We start from the raw sequence: 21,822 nt of genomic DNA on the forward strand, positions 1-21,822 counted from the left end.
AAAGTGTCAAAGTGGGGGCCAGTCTAATCTCTGCAGGGAAGATATTTTAAAGGGAGGGAGCCACCAAAGAGAAAGTCCTTCTTCTAGGTCCTTCCGGATATATCACAGCTTGTATCACAGAACAGCCACTTTTGTCTTGCTTGATATAGACATAAGGGCCTAGCCTTTTTCTTGACTAAAGAGCACAAGAGGGCTTCCTGACTGACTCATTGGGCATGTTCATACATTTTCTTTCCCAAAACTTCTATTATGCCGTGGTGGTACATTGGTTAGAATGCAGCATTGCAAGCTAACTTTGCCCACAGCCAGGAGTTCAATCCTGACTGGCTCAAGGTTGACTCAGCCTTTCATCCTTCCAAGGTTGGTAAAATGAGGAACCAGATTGTTGGGGGAAATATGCTGACTCTGTAAACTGCTTAGCCTTAGAGACTACTGTAAAGCGGTATGAATATGTATATAAGTCTGTGCTAAAATAGCTTAGTGCTATTTTAAATCAGAAAAGATGGAAACAGCAGAGATGCCTATGTGTGATCATGCAGTTAATTATTTCATCCACAAAAGCAATTAGAAACTGAGTTTTTTCGCCTAGGAATAACCTATGTAACATTTAGGTTTGATTATTATAATTGTATTTAGCATGAACTATACAACAAAAGTTATTTGCTGATTTCTCTAGAACATAAAGGATAGTTGTTGAGCAATATTTAACTGCATGTTTACTGCATGCAGTTTCACAACACAAAGGCATTTTTATTAAAATGGGCAACCACAATCCAAATCTGCAATTTCTAAATCAGTTGGAGGCACTTGCTTAACCTGTTGAGATTTAGATTCATCCAGTGAGCCATATTCCAATTATTAAAATAAGTTGTGCATGGGACACACAATAAAGATGCTCTGGTCTTAGTATATGTCATTAACTTGAGTAATAAGCGAATCTGAGAAAATTATGTCAAATATATATCTTCCGTTAAAAGTGAAGGAGCTAGATTGTTTCTTTGTAGTATTTTGAATGGACTGATAAAAGCTCCAGTAGTGAGGCAGGTGTGTTAGTCTCCAATGTTCCTAATGGTACTGTCACTAACAGTTGCCAACTAACACATCTGGAGGACAAATGGTGCAGAAGTCCGATTTCTGGGTACCAAAACATATGGAAAATGTATCCAAATTCCTCCGAGATTTGGCGAATAGACTCTGCGGTTCATCATCTTTCTTTTCAAACAGGAGAACTATTTGAGGTTTTGGAAATATCAATGTTCTTATTTATTTTTAAAAACCACTCATTCAAGAAGGTTTAAACTAGATAGAGTCCCATATTGACCTTGTTAATATGGAGAGAGTGAATCTGTAGGGAACAGGCCAAACACAGCAAGGGAAGCTGAATCCCTTCCCAATTAGGTGACTAGTTCTGAGAGTCTCTCATAACCACTTTTTCATCTGATTTCCTCCAGCAAGTAATACCAGAAATTGTGCTGGTTGTGCGGTTGGGAATGGCAAACCAGCTGAATTGCTAGTTTCTTTATCTCACCATGTGCTTGTATGGACAAATGTATTTGTCGAAATAATGTGTTGCTCTGTTATAATTATTGAAATTCAAGATTGTGTGCATCTGTGGTTTGTATAAGCCTACTGATCACTAGATCACATAGGTGTAAAGATATTTAGCAGGCTGCACGTGTTTATCTTTTCCTTTTCCATGTATGTCTCTGTGTAAGATGCCTTTATTTACTCAGAGCTTTCATCACTTCCTTCCCTCTCAGTTCAGTTCTTTTTTTTCTCGTGTCACTCATGATCTCAGATGAATCCCCCCCCCACTCTCTTTATAATGGCCCTGTTGGACATCTCACAGAGATACATCTCAGAGAAACTGAGCATTATAGTTTTCAATAGCTTGATTTGTTTGACAGAAGGTATTAATCTATCCATCCTTAAGATCAGAATGCCTGAGGCATAAGTTAGGAAAGTTGGTTGTGTGTGCTTTATATGTCCTGTGTGCTTTTTCACAGATTCATAGTTTTAATTTTGACTGTTTTATATGCATTTATTGGGTTTTCTTTAATTCAGTGTTGTACACCCACCCGGAGTCACTTTTTGTGAGATGGGTGGCTATACAAATATGATAAAACAAATAAATAAGATACCAAAATCTGAGGATGTTCTTCAAGTACAGTTCTATTCTATAATATTGGAATTTTAAAAAATAATTGTTTCAATAATTAAATTGATTGTTATAACACAACAGTTATATCAACCTTTATTTAAAGTAAAATGCATTTATTTATTTACATTATAATTATATACCTCTCCTATTCTGTAAGAAGTCAATATAGGAAATAGTTTTCACTATCTCATTTTATAGTAATGTCAAAGTTTAATGTATTTATCCCTTTATTTTCCCACCAAAATAGATGGGAAACTGCATAATTATATTGCCAATGAATAACTAACTTGGAAGATACTAGACTTGTGAAACATAGGTGTCATGGATGACCCAGTCCATGAGTTACATGTGTAGGCCAAACAACAAATCCATTGGAAACCATAAAAGGGGTTTCCTGGGATCTATAGAGAGATGTCTTCGGTGGCAGTTCAGTGCTCACATGGTAAAGACCATTTCACTTTCCTTCTGAAAGAATTCGTCTTTCCGTTCATCAATATAATATCATTTAAATATTCATTTAGGAATGATGTAACATCATACTAAATGCAAATGTTAGTTCATGAATGTAAAGGTAAGGTTTGATGCCTATTATAAAAGGGATAAGGACCGCAAGGAAGAGAATGTCCTCCAGAAAACGTAAAAGTGATCAATCATATCCCTGAGATTCCATTGAGAATGAATCCTTGGATCTACTCAGATCTGGAACCCAACTTTTGCACAAAGAAGCATTTTGTGATCCACTTCTAATTATTTCTCTCTGTCACACACACTCATAAATCTATATGTTGATCATTCAGATGATAAAACCAACCCTGGTACATTACAGGGGCCACAATGGGAAGCAGAGTGTCCTTTACACCGGCTTGTCTTCTTTTCCAGGTTACAGTCTCTTCAGTTAATTGATAAAAGGAAGATAAAATATATATGATAAAGTAGTTGAATAAACCTAGGGACCAGCATTATAGGATCAATAGATAGATTTAGGACTTGGCTCAATGGGCATATCACATACATATTTATCTGTCTGTTTGTCTTCTATAAGTCTATGTTACCTTTCTTTCAGAAACTGAAAATATTACAGTTTATTTCATTACTGGTCAAAGTTATTCAACCTTCCCTAGTAAGAAAGCATGCACGTTTTCTGAATTGTATTTATTAATATGGCAGTTTGGAAGGCTCTTGCTTTATTACAGGGGCAAAAATTATATTATATGATTCAAAATAATATAACATGTCTTTTTAATATGTTGCTAGCTAGGTATTGGTTTCTTAGTAAAACTCATCCCCCAATTTCTGATTCTATTCTAAGGGAGGTTATTCTTGCCATTTAATGTATGGCACCTCTTTCTGCTCTTTGCTGATTATGACCATATTTCACTCTACTCGTTTCACTAAAAACTTGGGTCTCCAGGTTTCAGAAAAGACCCTGAGAAATAAGGAAGCAGACCGCATCAGGCTACCAGATATGGACTCCAAAATGGAACAGAAAGCCTTGGTCCCAAAAAATCATTTCAGATTAATTAAAATATTTTGTATGCATTGAGTTGAGTTCCACTTTATGGAAAAAGTCAAAATAAGTATTGCAATGATCAAATTTACCTTCTTGGAAGTAAACTGTGTGGCAGGTAAGTATGAAAATGTGATGTTCCCAAGGCTGCCTAGTAAAAAAGATTGTGCTTCTGACTTCATTCAGAGCAAAATAAAAAGATTAAAAACAAATCCCACCCACTGAATGACTAGTTATTTAAATTTTGATTCACATCATAAGCACAGAAGAAGGACAACTTTTGTGCTCTTGCCAAAATAGCCCTTTTTCTGGCTGCAAGAGACAGGAGATTGACCTCCACTTAAACACCCTGGGGTAAGAGGAGTAGCCAGTGGAAATTATTTATAACCTGACCAGCTCATTTAATTTCATTCTCTGAAGCCGACAGTGCTTGACTGACACAGCAATAATGGACAGCGAACTTTTGTGCCAATTAATTGTTAATGAGAGGTTTGATTAGCAAATAAAGTGCCTATTAGGTAACTGATTGTCTTTCTTTTATAATACCAGAGGTCAACTTTTTAAAACAACTGAAAAGCCATACTATAGCTAGGGAGGGGGGGGGGGCAGGAAGCTATTTAAAATTTAACCCTTTCTTGAGGTTAAATAACATTGCTTCAATGCAGTTGGAAAAAGGGAAACTGATCTACAAGAATAATCAATCAGTCCATAATTAATGAATCAGCAATTTCTGGTTTCCTTCAGAAAAGCAATCACTTCTATTTCACTTAGTTTGGCTTCAGTTTTTCCCCCCCTTCTGGGTTGTTGCCATGTTACACAGCCAGATGGGAAAATCTCCCACTGCATGAAGTGAAGCAGCGACTTAATTCAAGTGCAGCCAGCAGATACTTTAAGTAGCCTACTCGCTATAGAAAGATACATTTTCTCAAAAAAAAAAAAAAAAGGTGCTGCTTTTTGCAAAGGGAACTAAATCTTTAGATATCACTAATAATGTCCGTAAGCTTGCAGATGGAATGGATTTGCAAAAATCTTTTGAGAAAGATTCTCAGCAAAAGGGCTAAGCAAATAATGGCTGTCCATCCCCAGGTAAGAAAATTGCTCCTGTTATGCATCAGTTACTTGTTAAATAACCGAAAGCAAAGAATGCAGACAAAAAGTAAGAAGAATAGAGCAAAATTACTTCAAAAGAGAGAAAATAGCTTCCTGAAAAGATCTGTACTGTATTGAAATTGATGCTTTTTAAACTTGTTCATTAATAATGGTTTGCTACGCTTCTCTTTAATATGGTGTTGGAACAATTGGCCTACCTTGGACATAACAGTGACTGAACACAAACTGTGTTATGCTGATATTATTTATTTCTGTTATGCATTTTTGTGTAAAGTAACACCAGTTTTTAATTGCTTACTTTAGCAAACATGAGGCCAGTTTTTTTGAGGGCCGGTCTCTCCATAGTTATACTTACCTGTCCCATCAGTGAAGCTGAAGCTGTTCCCAACCCTGCTGGCCTTCCAGAAAGGCCTTTAAAACTTGGTCCTATCATCTACCTGAGGTTCCCATAATAGAGTGAAATCTGCTAGATGTTTATATGTCAGGGGGCAAGTAGAAAAGACTCTAGTTGATAGACTAACCTGTTAGTCCATCATCAAATTGTTAACACTATATCAATACATTTTGGTACAGCATATTCACAATTAATAATAAGATGTAATGTAACATTAGCATATAATATTGATTGTGCTAAACCCTAGCCACTTTCATACCTGTAATGTTCTTTGATTACAAGATAAGACAGGCTGAATGCTTCCAATATCTTCTTTTAATATGACATTAGAAGCATCGGTATGTCTTATCATGCAATCAAAGCAGACTTCTTAGAAGCATTTTTATGTTAATATTTTTAAGTTACTATAACAAATTGGTGAGATAATAAATGTTTGACTTTTATCTACATTACAAATATCATGGAGGTTTTTTAACTATATCACTAGACATATATTTTGACTTTTTTATGGAATACAAATAAAAATCTCTACAAATACAATTATCAAGTGTTTATGTAAACACTTTAATTTAATGCAATGAGCTGCATGGTATTTATGGGAAATTTCCTTTATTCACATGACAAATTTATAATTTCAGTGTAAAAATTGCAGATTATTTTTTTTAAAGCTAGGGACTAAGTATGCATAGTAATATCCTAATATCTTAAATTAGTAATTGCAAATCATTTTCTTATGTCTAAAGGACATAGGAAAAGTATAACATGATACATGGGGGGAAATAACATTCTTAGGTTTTAATTACCCAAGGAGAAAAATGTATTTTTGATGTAGTATACTAACTATTAATTTCATAATCAGTTTCTATCTTCATTAAGCCTCAGAGCTTGAATCTAATCTGATATTTCTACTGATTTTGAGTGTTGTCCTTTAATTTCCCATGAATGCTGAAGATCTATCCAATAAAATAATATTAGTTTCATAGAATCATCTGCTGCTGAAACAGAAGAATTATCTGGCCAAGTGAATGGACTGCTTCATGTGGAGTTGGAGGGTGTATTAAACTAATAATAACAACTAACAAGTAATTTACAGTGTCTTTTGGTTTTCCTGCTTTTCATACAATATTAGCTGGTTTCAAATGAAACTATTTTCTCCTCCAAAGTATGGGTCTTGGATGCAAAATTTTGTGTTGTTCAAGATGATCTATATTTTTCAGTTTGTTCTTGCTTACTTGTCCTAGGGTCCTGGAATGATGGGAAAATACTGGAGATTGACTGTATAATTAGTATGTCAGGTGCTCTACTCCTATGTCTTCTGGGGTAGCCAGTTTATTGTTGCTGAATAATGAGGTTCTTATTTCCCTGCACTCTCATCTAGAATTATGAATCTGTGCATGATATAATATATCGGCCGATGCCTATATTTTAGTAATAGAATGACTTACCTGCTAGCTTCTTCAGAAGTGCTTTTACAGAGTAATCTGTTCTTCCACTATAATTATGGATGTCAAGTAAAAGATGGAACGCATTCCTTTCTGGCAGGCAAAGAAGCAGTTTAAACCAAAAAACCAGAGAAGAATAAGCTTATGAGCTAGATAAGTTTATTTGCAAGGATATTAAAGTTCCTGAGTCAATTGAGGATAATGAAATGTAGCATAGATATAGAGACCCTGACAATCCGAAATTGAGTCAATACTGGGGGGAAATGCAGGCATACATACAGGAAGACTAATATATACCAGAACCAGTCAAAGATAGGAAGTGGAACAGGATATTTATAATTGTGAGAATTGAAAGGCTTCCAATGTATGTTGATGTGTTAAGTTAAACAAACAAGATAAAAACAGTTGCTTAACTGTCACCTGTGATAGTTGAGAACAGTTTTGTTTCAAAACATTGGAACAAAAAGACATTGTTAGCTATTCTGTATAACTATAACTGTGCATAAACAGAAAATTGATCTTAGCTTAGTTCCAACAAATGTCCAGAATATATTAGTCTTAAACTGAGATTATATACCCATAGCAGGGGTGGGCTTCAAAAATTTCAGCAATGGGTTTTCTGCTCAGTTGCTGGGTGGACATGGCCTAGTCGGCCTCCTGCACCATGGTGGTGGTGGGGGAGTTTTTGCCTTCCCCAGACTCCGGAGGCTTTCCTCAAGCCTCTGGGAGGGCGAAAAATCCCTCCCCCGGGCTCCGGAGGCCTTCCAGGAGGCCTGTTTGCCCCCCTCCCTGAAACTCTGGTGGGCCATGCATTTACCTCACATCCCAAATGGGCCACATGGAGACTCCTGGGAGGGGTGCGGTGGGGTGGAAGGGGAGGGGCAGGGCCAGTGGTGGGTTCCTACCAGTTCAGCCTGGTTCGGCTGAACCGGTAGTAATTGTGTGGCCTGGATTGCTGGAACTGGCAGCAACTCAGGCCTGCCACACCCCCGAATTGGTTCTCCCAGCGGTGCCTATGCCTACATTTTGTTTTTGTGCATGCGCTGAGCAATTTTAGTTGTACTGCGCATGTACGCACGGGGCACATGAAGCACATGTGCATGTGACGCATCGCTGAGCAAACCGGCAGTAGTCTCTGCCGGAACCCACTCCTGGCCAGCCAGGGGTGGAGTTTTCCAAACTGGCCATAACATTAGCTAAGGGTTCTCCCGAACCCGGGCAAACCCGTAGCATCCCACCCCAACTCATAGGTAGATGAGATATTGGCACAGATGCAGTAGTCAGACTGTTATTGGGGAAAACCATCACTGGAGAATTACAGCGAACTTAAATTCTCAGCATTGGATACCAAAAGGCATAAGTGCTGGTGACCACCAATAAGGTCTTTATAGTATGGCACTGAAATATATAAAAGACCCTCCTTGCCAAGTAATACTCTGCTCTTCCTGTCTAGGGATCTGCCTCCAATCCCTGGCCCTTGAAATAAAGGGTGTGTAATACACAGGGGTGAAATTCAGCAGGATCTGACAGGTTCTGGAAAACTGGAAGCAGAAATTTTGAGTTGTTCAGAGAACTGACAAATACTACCTCTGGATGGCCTCAGAGTGGGGAGGGAATGGGGATTTTGCAGTATCCTTCCCCTACCACGCCCACCAAGCCATACCCACAGAACTGGGAGTAAGAAAATTTGAATTTCACCACTGGTAACATACTATCCCTGAATGTGAAATTAACCACTTCCTTCCTCTAAAACCTATTTTGTTTCAATTGGTCTTTGGACCCAGAAGTGATTTAGAATCTATTATTACATATTAAGATTGTTAGATAGACTTTGTGTTGCTTCTCAGTTATTGAGTTAACTCTTATGTTTATACTTGTGTGCATCACACAGAGTTGGTCAGATGGGACAGGTTATAAATGCTGTAAAATAATAAATACATAAGTAAAGCTAGGCAGCCAGAATTCCACTGGGAAAGAGAAATAAATGTAAGCAAATATTGGTATTGGGAGGCAGCTGTGGAAGTTTTATATCTGTCTATATAAATCCACTTTTGCCTCTCCTATTGAATTATTCCATTTTAGTACTATTTTGTCTTCTCTCTGTTGAAGTTTTATAACACATGCACCCAAACTCATACATTCACACATCATTTATTGTATTTTTGGCTCACTTATTATATTCCACAGATAAATATTAGAAATGGAAAACTGAGTGTGCATGTGCGTTAATCATAGTTTGAAAGCGTCCAAGCCACTTCAAAATGAATCTGGGGAAAAGCCGTTACTGGTGTTTGTTTTGCTCTAAATTAGCAATTTCCTTATTGACCATTATGAGCAAGCATCTCAGCTGGAACTATATTGGAATCTGAGCTGCCAAAAAGATCATGAAATGAGAAATAAAAAGCATATGGAGAGGAGAAACCTTCAAAGTTTGCCTTGCTGGTCTGGTGGAGAGCATTCTGGCGGGTAGCCATCTGCACCCGCTGAACAGAGGGATCCAGGGATGACACTGATCGATTTAACAGTAGGAAAGTATTAATGATATGCAGCTCTGATGGCTGAGCCACTTCACACTCATTTGCATTTCCATTCATCATCTCAGCATTTATCATTATGAGGTGAATGCCAGAACTAATTAAAGTCTGGGCTAACAGGGTGACATGAGGGACCAGCCACCACTTCTATGGAGGAAAATGAGGGAAACATTCCAGCAGGAACCATACCAACTTTACACCAAACCTAATTAACTTAATTCCTAACTAAACTGTTAGAAGCTCCTTCATTTGGACAATCTAACAAGGCTGGATTTAAGTTACATGAGCGATTCCCTCCTCTGTGATTTTGTAACACTGCTTTATGTAACCTTTTTTCTTTCAGGTAGGTTAGGTTTCTCTAATTTCTTGGCATTCGTTTTACCTCTGGCTGTGAACAATTGACAAAAATATACCAAGTATAAAAATAAAAAGAACATTTTAAAGAATAATGCCTAGGATATGAATCCATTCTCTTGGTAGCTCCAGTTAAGGGGGTGAATGTCTGATTCAGCCAGGAATCTTAAGGTGGAAAGATATAAAAGATGTGGCAAAATGTGTATGCAAATTCAAATTTATTGTCCAGGTAGCACAAACACAAACCAGAGATGGGACTCCTGTGGTGCGAGACAAATGTTGAGAATAATAGAGCCTTCCCTTCCCCAAAAAGAAAATAACAACAAAAAAATCTACTTCCTAAGGTCACTTCACTTAACAGGATTTGTTTCTGTGTAAACATGCATAAACTTTTACAAAAAAACAAAAGGAAGAAGATTCAATTTTAAAACGCATTAGATTTTTTTAAAAAAATAAGTGTTTCTGTTTCTGTCCAATATACACATAAAACATTTAGTATTCTGTTTTGTAAGCTTTATGTATTTATTTACTTGTTTGTTTGTTTATTTTAAGGCTTAGAATCTACTTTAATCAAATCTGATTCTGAATGGCATACAATTCCCTCTCTTTGTTCATTTAGATTTTAAAAATGCAATCAAACATCGTTAATGTAAGTAATAAACATAGGCCAAATCAATAGGAGCAAAAATGAAAAATTGTAAAAAAAAGAAAAAAACCAGAATTTTTGCACTCAATAAGTCAGATAACAGCACCAGTAATATATCTGATCAATAATTAAAATATATGCAAATAAGTAGACAAGATAAAATATAAAATAATAATAATAATAATTGATAAATCCCTTTTATATTCTCAGTGATGAATTCTAGTCCCACATTAGGCATGAAAACAGATTAAATGATTTTGTTCCAAACACATTCACTCAGCCTAACTCACCTCACAGGGTTATTGTTGTGGGGTTAATAGAAGGAGGAAGGAGTATTAGCTATGTTCACTGCCTTGAGTAACAAAGGAAGGATAAAAATAAATTTAATAAACAAATAAATATGCATAAAATATGGCTTGTATTCTGCTCAAAGGTATTCCCACCGAGTTCAGTGGGGCTTATTCCTAGATATTATTCAAATTGTGTTCTTGGAATTTGGCATTGGGTCTATACTTTGATTTATATTCTTCCGAGGATCAAAATAGAACCTGACTTTTGAAAGTAGAATAGCCGTGGGTCAGAATGGGCACCAATATATATTTCATAACACTTCTTTTTTTGTTCATAAAAATTAGAATGTGGAAAACTGTTGACCTTGAAAAGCTTTGCCTTCCAAAAGGCCACTTGGATAATGGACTGACTATAAAACAAAACATCTGTCTTTTGTGGGTTTTGTTCTAAAATTAGAGTAAAAACATAGTTTGTTCCAGGCATGAAACAACTCTTGACCAAGAAAGGCCATTTGAAATGATCCCATGTCAATCCAGCTGTTGTGTTGTGGCTTGCAATCAGATTACTTTTTGGGGGTCAACTTTCTCCAGCATAGCCAGTTCAGCAGCAGAGATAAGTCAAATCCCTGCTGCTACTGGTTTAGAGGAAATGAAATGATTTGAGAGTACTATGTTGAATGATAGAAATAACTGAGCAGATAACCACATAGAAGACCAGTTTTCCCAACTACATCAGAGGTGGCATTCAGCAGGTTCTGACCAGTTCTGGAGAACAGGTAGTGGAAATTTTGAGTAGTTTGGGGAACTGGTAAATACTACCTCTGACTGGTCCGCCCCCATCTATTATCTACCTCCCAAGTCCCAGCTGATCTGGAGGAAATGGAGATTTTGCAGTAACTTTCCCCTGAAGTGTGGAGGGAATGGAGATTTTACAGTATCCTTCCCCTGCCACACCCACCAAGCCATGCTCACAGAACCAGTAATAATTTTTTTTGAATCCCATCACTGAACTACATGCTTGTCAGCCTGCTTAGTAAGTTAGTGCCATTTTAGATGTAATTGCTATGGTGAAGTTAGAGTTTATGGGGATGGATGAGTGGATGTCTTACATGTTTTCCATTTTCCAGCAAATAACACAAATATGTGCGTGCCTGTATATACATGAATATGAGTGTCATTAATATTGCTGAGACTATGCCAGTGTAAAGACTAATATAGGTGGTCCTCAAGTTACGACCACAATTGAGCCCAAAGTTTATGTTGCTAAGGAAACATTTAAGTGAATTTGGCCGATTTTACAACTTTTCTTGCCACAGTTGTTAAGTAAATCATTGCATTTGTTAAGTTAGTAACATGGTTGTTAAGTGAATCCGGCTTCCCCATTGACTTTGCTTGTTAGAAGGTTGCAAAAGCTGATCATATAACCGCCAAGTCACTGCAACCATCATAAATTTGAGTCAATTGCCAAGCATCTGAATTTTGATCATGAGACCATGCTGTAACTATCATTCCTCTATAAAACAATAACAAACTTTTTTTAAAAAATGCAAGGATTTGGATTTTTCAAAAGAGAGGAAAAATAAATAAGAGAGATATAATAGACAACATCAAATGCTTATGAAATTATGTAAGGGGCAGAGATGGATGATCAAGAAAAAATGTTCTCATCCCTCAAATCATTGGCAGTTCGGGTCATCTAATGAAATCTCAGAGATGAAGTAATTCACCACCTAGATTTAATTTATGGAACAGCATTGTCAGGTGCTGCTGATTATGACACTGTGGAATTTGTAGATATCAGTGGCAATCAGAATAAATTCTTCTTTTAAGGGTTCCCAGAAGGCCATTATGTGATATATGGGCTACTGGACTTAATGAAGTTTTAATCTGATCTAGCAGAGTCCTTAAATTATTATGCACGCAACTAAATAACCATTTTTTGTGACTTGCTTCATTTTCATTCTGTCAGACATGCAACTCAAAATTAACATCTGTTATATTAAGTTTCTCCTCTTTGGCTAGTAAGTAAATTTATAATTGTCTGCCCATAGTAATGGTTAGTGAGCTGATAGGCTATGTTTAATGTAAAATTTTATCTAAGTTTCATTCATTCATTTATAGAATTGGGAATTTTAAAATCCCAGAGAAGTTTAGATATAATTTAAATAGCGTCCAAAACCCATCATAGCCACAACACAATTACTAGCTTTTAGCTGAATACTTTTCTGACATCTTAATCTTTTAAAATCATTTTGTCTATCCATGGTTATTTTATTTTAATTGTATTGATATAGAATCTAAAATATTTTATTGAAAATAAAATAGGTTTCTTATAAGGGGAAATACTATGAATTCTTGAAGAAAAAGCTTGCTCTCAGCACTGATTAAAAAAAATGATACAAAAGTCCAGCAATTTAGTGAAAAATTAGTGATAGCATAGACACCAGTGACGTGCAGTCAGATGAGGCAAGTGAGGCACAGCCTAACCTCTCATCATCAGGGCAGCGAGTCATTCGATGGGAAACTTGCCTTTTGGGAGGAATGACCCAGCTTGGCTCCCACTTTTGATCTGACGCCCAACGACCGAACGGATAAGCGAAGAGGCAGGAGAGACAAAGCAGGAGCCAAGCCGAGTCATTCCTTCCAAGAGGCAAGTTTCCTATCGAATGACTCGCTGCCCTAGACTCGAGGGGGGGGTAGAGGCTTCCTCCGCTCCGTCCGCTCCCCATCTGCATTGCCCTCACCCGACAAGCGCGCCCCGGATTCCGCGCAGCTCTGGCAGGCGGTGCTGTGGCCGAATCCCAGGGCGGAGGGTGGCAGGTCGCAACTGAGCATGCCTGACTGTGGAATTCTGGGAGTTGAAGTCCACAAGTCTAAAAAAATTGCTGCCTCATCAGGTATAAACCTCACCGCATGTCACTGATAGACACATATTTCACTCTAGTTAGAAATGATCTGTGTAAAGAGCCCCAGCATCTGTATAGGAGTCATTGTTCCCAATGTGCCTTGTATATTAAAGGTAACCACTTCAGAACAGGAACTCAGCCTGCAACCTCAGAATTTGGAGAAGGATGACTCAATTGCACCAATAGAGAGGCATTAAAACACCCTCCACTTTTGGTAGAAGCTAACTGAAATGAGGCAAAGAGAGGGCAGGGATGCAAGTCATGGAGTGCTAGACAATTTCCTCTGTAAATGGTAATTTATACTCACAATCATTTGACAAATCATTTTGCAGCATAGAACTCCCCATAAAGAGGCACTGACTGCTGATAATTCCTATCATCTGTTCTCCACATTATAATCATTATGTCCCACTTGTGTTTGTGTGTTTTTAAAGAAAAAGGAAACAACAACTAAGTATGAGCTGAAGATTTTGCTAGTGGTTCCATCCTACTGTTTTATACTTTCCAAAACGGTACTTTTTAATCAGTGAGTCTGCACACTGAGCAGAGAGATGCTAATATATTAATGTTTGCACCATTGGGCAGTTTAAGAGGGCTCAGTGGAGATGAAATCAAAGTCTCCTGTATCGTGGCATTTATTATTTATGATCATACTATAGCAATATAATAGCTAATAAAACAATCTTAGACAAAGAAATAGTAGACTTCCTGGCTAGGCGGCTGTTAGACTGCTGTCAGAATTTTATCCATTCATTCTGTTTCAAAGGAACGCAGCATCCATAGAGAAGAATTGATCAATTTATTTTCATCCCTTAATTTTCTGATTTTATGGCTATAAATGTGCATACATACAGTATGTATGCATGCACATTTATATAGATATACAAATGAATGCACATACTGTATCAATACACACCCAGTATGTATTCGTGCGTCTGTGTGTTTATGTGTGTAACTTTGTACTCCTATATAAGCAAAGTGAATATTTAAAACTCTTCAGAAAATATATTAACATTGACATGTCAACACAAACAAAGAAAGTGTAGCTATAGTGGTGATTTGTAAATGTGGAATACATTGGTGTTTGTCTAAAAAGATATAAATGTTCATATGTATCACATATTTATTCCATTTTTCATGTCAACTCTTTTATGAACACACTGTAGCTTTGGAAGGTACATATCCATATTACAATCTTCCCCTCACAAGAAAAATGATCCTCCCACCAATTCATTTCTTGTCATGTCCACACAAACATAGAGAGAGCTAAAATGAAACAATTAACAGCAGGCTACTGCGCAAGGAAGCACACCTACTGAATGGACAGTATGGATAACACAAAAAGCAGGAAAATGTTGCTTCGCTAAATGCCATTTTTGTCCCAAGCACACAATTGTAAGTATGTGCATCCCGTGCATTTCTCTGTGGGGATTCTGCTTCTATATTCATTAAATATAGAAAACAGAAATAGAGGAGGAAAGTACAAAGACGCCTCATAAAAAGAAAAAGAAAACAAGGAAGAAGAAAAATGAAGAAACTTTAAACAACTTCTTTTTTTAAACGATTGCTTCCATTGTAAGGGAATAGTCTCATGAACAGTGTCAGCATTCTGCCATATGTTCGAGAAAACCAGGGGCCCTTGAAGAAGAAGAGACTTCTGAATTATTGATCAATGATTAGCAAATGCAATCGAAATTGTAGACTTGATGTTGTGCAGAGATTCATAATTTATGAGTGGACAAAATAGGAGGTAACAGAGGTAGCAGTAGGTGATTTCAGCCCCCATATTGATTACTTAAAACAACAGGAGGTATGTGTAGTGTGACAGATGGAACAAAAACTGACAGCTCACTGCCTGTCCATCACCACAGACAGAGAGCTCAGGGAATAAAGCATACCGTAGAAGCAAATACATTTCTATTGTATGTCTTTGATCATTATGCTGTTCGACTAGACCAAAGGACATATTTGTTTATAATTTATGTATTCTCTTACTATAAAAGATTGATGGCTTCCTATTAGATACCATCGGATCTAAATATCCAGATTGTCCCCGAAACAGCCACAGAAGTGGGCCTGGTAAACGTCATTGGTTTAGTCCTGTAGTTGTTTGCAGGCAGCTGTCTCTTGGCCACCTGCTTCAGAGCTCTGCTATGAAAGCCAGTGATGACACTTGTTTCTGTTTGTTGGGTTATACAGAAGAAGAAAGAGAATGGTGGCCTTTCAGTGGCATTTAGGAACCAAGTTTGAAACAATTCATAATATTTGGCTTGGAGGTCTTCTGGCTAATTATTAGTTAATTATTCCTACAATGACAAGATATCAAGAATGACATGATGCAACTTCTGAAGCACTTTGTGAGGTACAAAGAGTTTTCTTTGACCAGAGTGGTGAAAAAAAAGTGTGCTGATTTCTTCCCATTTTGCAGATTAATTTCACTAGATTAAATGAAGGAAAGGAAAAGAAAGGAAAAAAGGGAAAAGGGAGGGGGGAGGGGGAATGGAAAAAAAGGAAAAGGAAAAATATATTCCAAACTACTCCAGAATCTTAACCTCACCCAGGGTTGTAGCACAGCTTCCCTCAGATTGTGCCATATTGTTGCTCACTGCACCTCTAAGCCTTGTGAAGATTAATAAATGCAGCTTCCAGCCCTAAAAAGGATCTTCATTTGTACCCTTAAAGCTGGGAAGATAACAGAGCAACTTGGGTTTAAATCCAACCTCAGTCATGGATGCTTACAAGGTGATTTTGGCCAGAAGGTGATTTTTGGCCAGTTACTATCTCTCACCTTATTGCTGAGAAGATAAAAATGGGGAAGGGCATACTATATACTTAATCTTCAGGTCCTGGATGTAAAACAAATTATATACTGAATTTAAAAAAATTAAATCTCATATAAGAAACTGTAAAAGATGCAACTGGCTTGAGTTCAATCAATTTTACAAGGAAAAAAAATTGTAAAGAACAACAGGAGGATGCAAAATATTTAGTCCCAATCCACACTTCAGAATACCTCTTGAAGCTCAGCACATTTGTCCAGAAGTCTTCTTTGCCTTCTAACAGAATATATTTCTCCAGGATTTGCCTCATTAACAGTTTTTTGGAATTGTCTTCAGAATACACAGAAGGAAGATTCTGAAGATGTGTTAAGGTTTTTTTAAAAAAATCAGCCCCAAACCATAGCATAGCCTCTAAGCACCAGGTTTGGAAAGTTTCTTTGTGAAGCACCTCTCTAAATATATTGCATACCCTTAATAAATCGTCTAATTGCTGAAAGGGATGCATATGCATTGCTTTTTGTACATACCTGGGGTTGATTAGGGTTGGTCATATATGGATGGCTGCCAATTCACTAGGCAAGTCTATATGATACATGAATGGAGTTCTAGGTAAAGCAATCATCTTTCACATTTAAAGTTTAAAAGATACAGTATTTCTTATAGAAGTTGTAAAATGTATGTTTATTAACGCCATTATTGTTGTATAACTGTTTCAATAATTATACTGCTCACAAAGTGAAACCAGATTTTTGAGTAGCTAAAGTTTTGCTCTTAGTAATTTGACACAATTCAAATCAATTGTATAGGCACTACTGAAAGATGTGTTTTCATAACTGTTGTCAATTTCCTACATATTGTTGACATGCACTTTCACATTTATTAAAGTACCTTGCAGGGGGAGGAAAGATCGTAATGAGTTTATTTTACTATCACAATGTGATCTATATGGAGTTACCCTATAAAAATATCTTAAAATTGCATATGGTGCAAATTTGTTTGGAAATTGCACATGATGATCAACAAAGGTGTGGTAAAAGAAGTTCATATGAGATTCATGTTTTTTATGTATGTCACATATGTGATGTACATAAAAAACAGACACATCTTTAATAGCACTATTACGGCCTGCCATCTTTTTTTAAAAAAAACAACAACAAAGTTTTATTGGTTCACTCTATAAACCAGATCTATCTCCCATTCCATCTGTTGTTTTTCTTTGTGGATATATTCAGCCAAAATGTTTATCATGATGTCTCTTATGTTTTCATCATCTACTTCCATCACATTTTGAAATCTAAGATAAAAGGACATTCTCTCAAATTCTGTTTTCATTTGTTGGGTATCAAGTTCTTTGTTTCCCCTCTGCACCGCCTCTACCCCCCCCCCTCATCTCCGCCACCCCACCCTCCACAAAGTCCAGTCTCTGTGAGTTCTTATGAATTTGGGCTTGGTTCTCTTTAATTTCTTCTTTCATTTCCTTTAATTGTTTCTTAATTTCCTCTTGTCCCTGTAAGAGTTGCTGAAGCATTTGTTGCAAATCCATCTCTGTACTTTTAGGTTGCATCAGGTCTGTTATCTTTGATTGTGTAGCAGGACTGGAAGTTGCTGATGTCGGGGCAGAGGTAGCAAAGCCAGGCTTTCCAGGAGGTGGTCTTTTAGGAGACATTGTTTATAGAATAAAGAGTTCAGTCAGTGTAGAGAATGGACAGCTAGAGCGGCAGAGCAGCCAGATGAGTCCAGGAGGCAGAGGATCCAAGCAGGAGAGAATTTCTCTAATCAGCCTGGCAATAGAGTAAAGTTTTTCACCCCAGAGAGTTCAAAGAGTAGCAATCCACAAGAGATTCATCTGGGTAGCATGGAGACAAAGACTGGAAGCCTGAATTTTTAAAGGTGGAGTCAGGTTTCACAGTTCATGAAGACAATGGAAGTGTGCCATCTTGCCCTGCCAGCTTCAGGTTTAGAGGCATAACAAAGTTTTCAAAGTTCCCAAAGTCCTCAGATCATCAGTAAATTATGGAGTTAATTTCAGTGAAAGTCACTTTAAGAAAGGGTGTGGCATCATTGGTTGGCTCTCCCCCCTCCTGCTTCCCCTGGGGCTGAGAGCAAAATTGTTCCAAGCCGCCTGTCCGAGGGGGGGGAATCCCCCTCCCTCCAGCCGCGCCTCCCAAATTAGCCGAAAGAGAAAGTTTTAAGCTGCTGAAAAGTTCTTCAAATCAACAAAGGGAGTGAAGGGGGGTATGCGCCTCACCGCACCGCCGCTGCTTCCTTCTGCTTTTTCATTCTCCATGCAGCCTGTCCGCGAAGACGCCTTACGGGCCCTCCGATCTGCTCCCCGGTGCCTTGAGCGCGCAGGGGACCTCCCGCCGCCCGCCGCCGATGCAGGGATCCCCGCGATGCCGCCCCTCCGGCAGGACGCCTCTTCGGGGCGTCCTGTGCCCCCCAAGGAGTGGGGAAGCCCACCGGGGAGCCGGAGCGAGCAAACGAGTTGCCCGTCGCCGTCAGCCGCCGGAACAGGGTACGGCCTGCCATCTTGATTTTTTGTGTGGACACCCATTGGTGGTCAGGCTGCTACAAGCCACAAGACAACATATGACTTTCCTAAAAGACCTACATTTGTTGCCAATTGCCTATTAGGCACCATTTAAGGAGTTAGTTAGTTATCCTTAAGCATAGAATCTGAATAGCTGTCAATCCTACAAGCTAATCCAAGAAATTCAGATCCAGATACTAAGAAATCCCACATATCAGCACTAATGCCTTGTAGGTCAGAATTATTTTTAATGTAACAGCTAGAATAACATAAACGTGCAAGTCTGAATGTGCTTCCATGCCTCCCGTTATCTCCATGTGATCTAGGAAGGGCTTGTTTGAGATGTTTTCTCAAGTTATTTTCTTGACTGGGATCCAGGACCTCTTTTTTTTTTGACCAGTGAGTGAGTCTTCCTCCTATCCTTCTAACCTTCAAGGCATTCCCTCAGCCCTTTACTCCACCTGAGGGCTACCTTAAAACAGCAGAAGATACACTTCTGAAGGGCCCTTTCCTGCCATGAATTCGGCTTTCAGGCTAAATTTCCCCCCCCCCCCCAGCAATAGAATATTTCCCCTCCACACTTCTATTATTTACAAAAGTGGTAAACCTGCACATTGCCAGGCTTTTAGCTGTCAAATAAATGTTGTCTTCACTCTATAGATTTTCTTTGTCGTGTTTTCCATTTTCCAGATTGATTTATTGTTATATGCTGTTTGGAGTGCTGATATAAGCAGAAAGACATGGAAGACTACTACTGTTGCTGCTACAACTATTTGATTTCTAGCACATCTAGAAAACCTGTCCAATAGAGATCAAACTTTGTAAGTATTGGATCCCTGTTTTAAATTCATTTGAACTGAAGATGTATATGTGACAGTACTTCTTAATTGTTTTGATTGTTGCATATGCCAAAATCATCAAGCACAAAAGATGATGTCTCATTGCATGTCTCCCATGTTTGATAAAACACTACTACTTATGTATTAACTATCAAACATGGCTGAATGTGAACGATTGTTACATAGCAATTATCTAAACAACTCCACAATGATACAATTGAGAACTTCAATTGAGGGCTTCTGGTTATTTCGGGCTTTAATTGAAGTTCCTCACTGAGAGGACCAAAAACAATGGAAAATATGTGTGAAAAGCACTTGTCCACTGCCTGTTGGAATACTAAGTACAACAAGTAACCACTGTGAAATCTGGGTTCTTCTAAAACATGCTTTTAATTCACTGTGCAGGATGCTGAGACTCAGTAGCCTTCCAATGAACTGAATCTATAACCTTGCATAAAGAGAAAAGCAGGAAATATATTTAATAATAATGAGAACTAACACAACCACAACAACACATATCTCAGAAGGCTGTGGGCAAGTTTCCAGCAAGACATACCAATGCAGAAAGTGTTATTTGAAGGCACAAGCCTTGAAGCCCATTGTGATATTCAGTGCTAGTACTGTTGGATGTAAAATACTCTTGCCTGTCTAAAACTTTATGTATCAATTATTAATAGTGAGGTCAATACCTAAATCAAAATAAACATGACTGACTATCAGAAAGATTAAATATTCAACAGACATCCAGTGTGACATGTAACATTGAATTGCAGAAAAGATAATTTTAGGAGCAAGTGCTTTTTAGACTGACCAGTTTATTCACTGATATAATTCTACCTTTTCCTTTTACCAAACAGGAAGAAATTGGGTTCCAAGCACTCTTTAACAATAGTTCCATTTTTTTTCCTGTTCCCCTTCTGAGACTAGAAATGTTGGATTTCCCCAGTGCATGTAGTACTAACCCCAACTCCAAGCCCCTCCTTTCTACAGGGATAATCCTAACCGAACAGAAGAGCACATTGGGAAATCTCTTAATAATCCCCATCCTAAATCCTTCAGCCAGCAGCAGTCACCTTGCAATGTTTATTCTCCACCCAATAATCTCCCCTTTTCCTTGAAAAAAGATATAAATAGAATTACAACCCAATTGCCTCTTTTTATCTGATGAATACCAAGCAGCAATATTGTGTTAGTGGGCCTTTTTGGAAGATATATTGGACTTTAATAAAATTTGATCAATGCATTTAAGTCAAATTGAATTATATGTAAGTGGATAGGGTTGACATATGTTTCAATATCTGCGAGTGATACATTATTCTCCAGTGAGCATAAAATTTAATGAAATATAAATACCCATTAATCCTCATGTTTCAACCAATCAGTCACCAGCGCTCCTGCCTGCTGTTAGCAGAAGCAGGCCCAGAAAATCATCTGTTTTATCTAAGCAGGAGATCCAAACTGGAAAGACATCATCCAGCCTGGGAAGAAGAAGAAAATCTATGGTGAAACAGCATCTGGCCAGCTGGTTTGCTGTTATAAACAGTACCATGATCCGTATCCTCGTGTGATAAAATTCATAGAGATATTCTTCCTGAAATTGGGTTCTTTATTCCTTTTTACACCTGAGAGGACATATTTCAAAATGTCTATCAATTATATAAAAAAAAAGTGCTCCACTCCAACAATGGCTCAGCCTATTTTTTTAAAAAAAAAATATGGGCAGCCAGGATGATCATATTGTCAGCCACATTGTTTTAAAGAGAGATATAGGATTATCTTCCTGTGCCCCCCTTCATTCTTAACCCTTCCATGAGCTGCACACATAGATAGGCTGGGATGCAAAAGATAGCTGACAGAAGCAGTAAGAGGAACAGGACAAAGTGTTCAACAGTCACAGAGCCTGTTAATGCTGGTTTTGCCCTATCAAGAGAGTCCTTCTGTGGTTTAAAAAAAAAGTCAAGATGGCCAGAATATCAGTAGCTGCCAGGACCTATCCTTCCATCCCTCGGCCATCAGAAGTGATGAAGCTTCTTAAATGAGAAATGAAACATTTTCTTCTTCTTCAAGGAAAAAAACAGTCCAGTTGCCTTTTGAAGGGAAAAAAAGTACCTTTGAGATAATTTTTGGGCATTTTAAAAAAATGTAACATGGAGCCTTAATCACCTCACTGCAGCCACCATCTGGATTTTTTGATCATTCCTTGTGAATGCTCCTGGCCAATATCCTCCTTACAAAACTATTCCTGCAAATCAAAACCCTTTACAGTACAGCATTCTTTCCCAAACTTTAGTTGAGCTATAATGAATAAAAATGAATGCAGTGGAAGAAG

At 37.9% G+C, this 21,822-nt stretch overlaps 1 long non-coding RNA gene across 2 annotated transcripts in view; it reads left to right on the plus strand.

Moving 5' to 3' along the window:
- The window catches only part of LOC309391832, a 36,417-nt gene extending 15,502 nt beyond the window's left edge, over nt 1-20,915 (plus strand). For both annotated transcript variants that reach the window (XR_014175339.1, XR_014175340.1), the window contains 2 exons: nt 19,345-19,475; nt 20,351-20,915. This is a non-coding gene — a long non-coding RNA (uncharacterized lncRNA). The remainder of the gene's footprint in view (nt 1-19,344; nt 19,476-20,350) is intronic.
- Nucleotides 20,916-21,822: the final 907 nt, after the last annotated feature.

This window comes from Natrix helvetica, assembly GCF_964273705.1.
Source record: "Natrix helvetica genome assembly, chromosome: 4".
NCBI classification, from domain to species: domain Eukaryota; kingdom Metazoa; phylum Chordata; class Lepidosauria; order Squamata; family Natricidae; genus Natrix; species Natrix helvetica.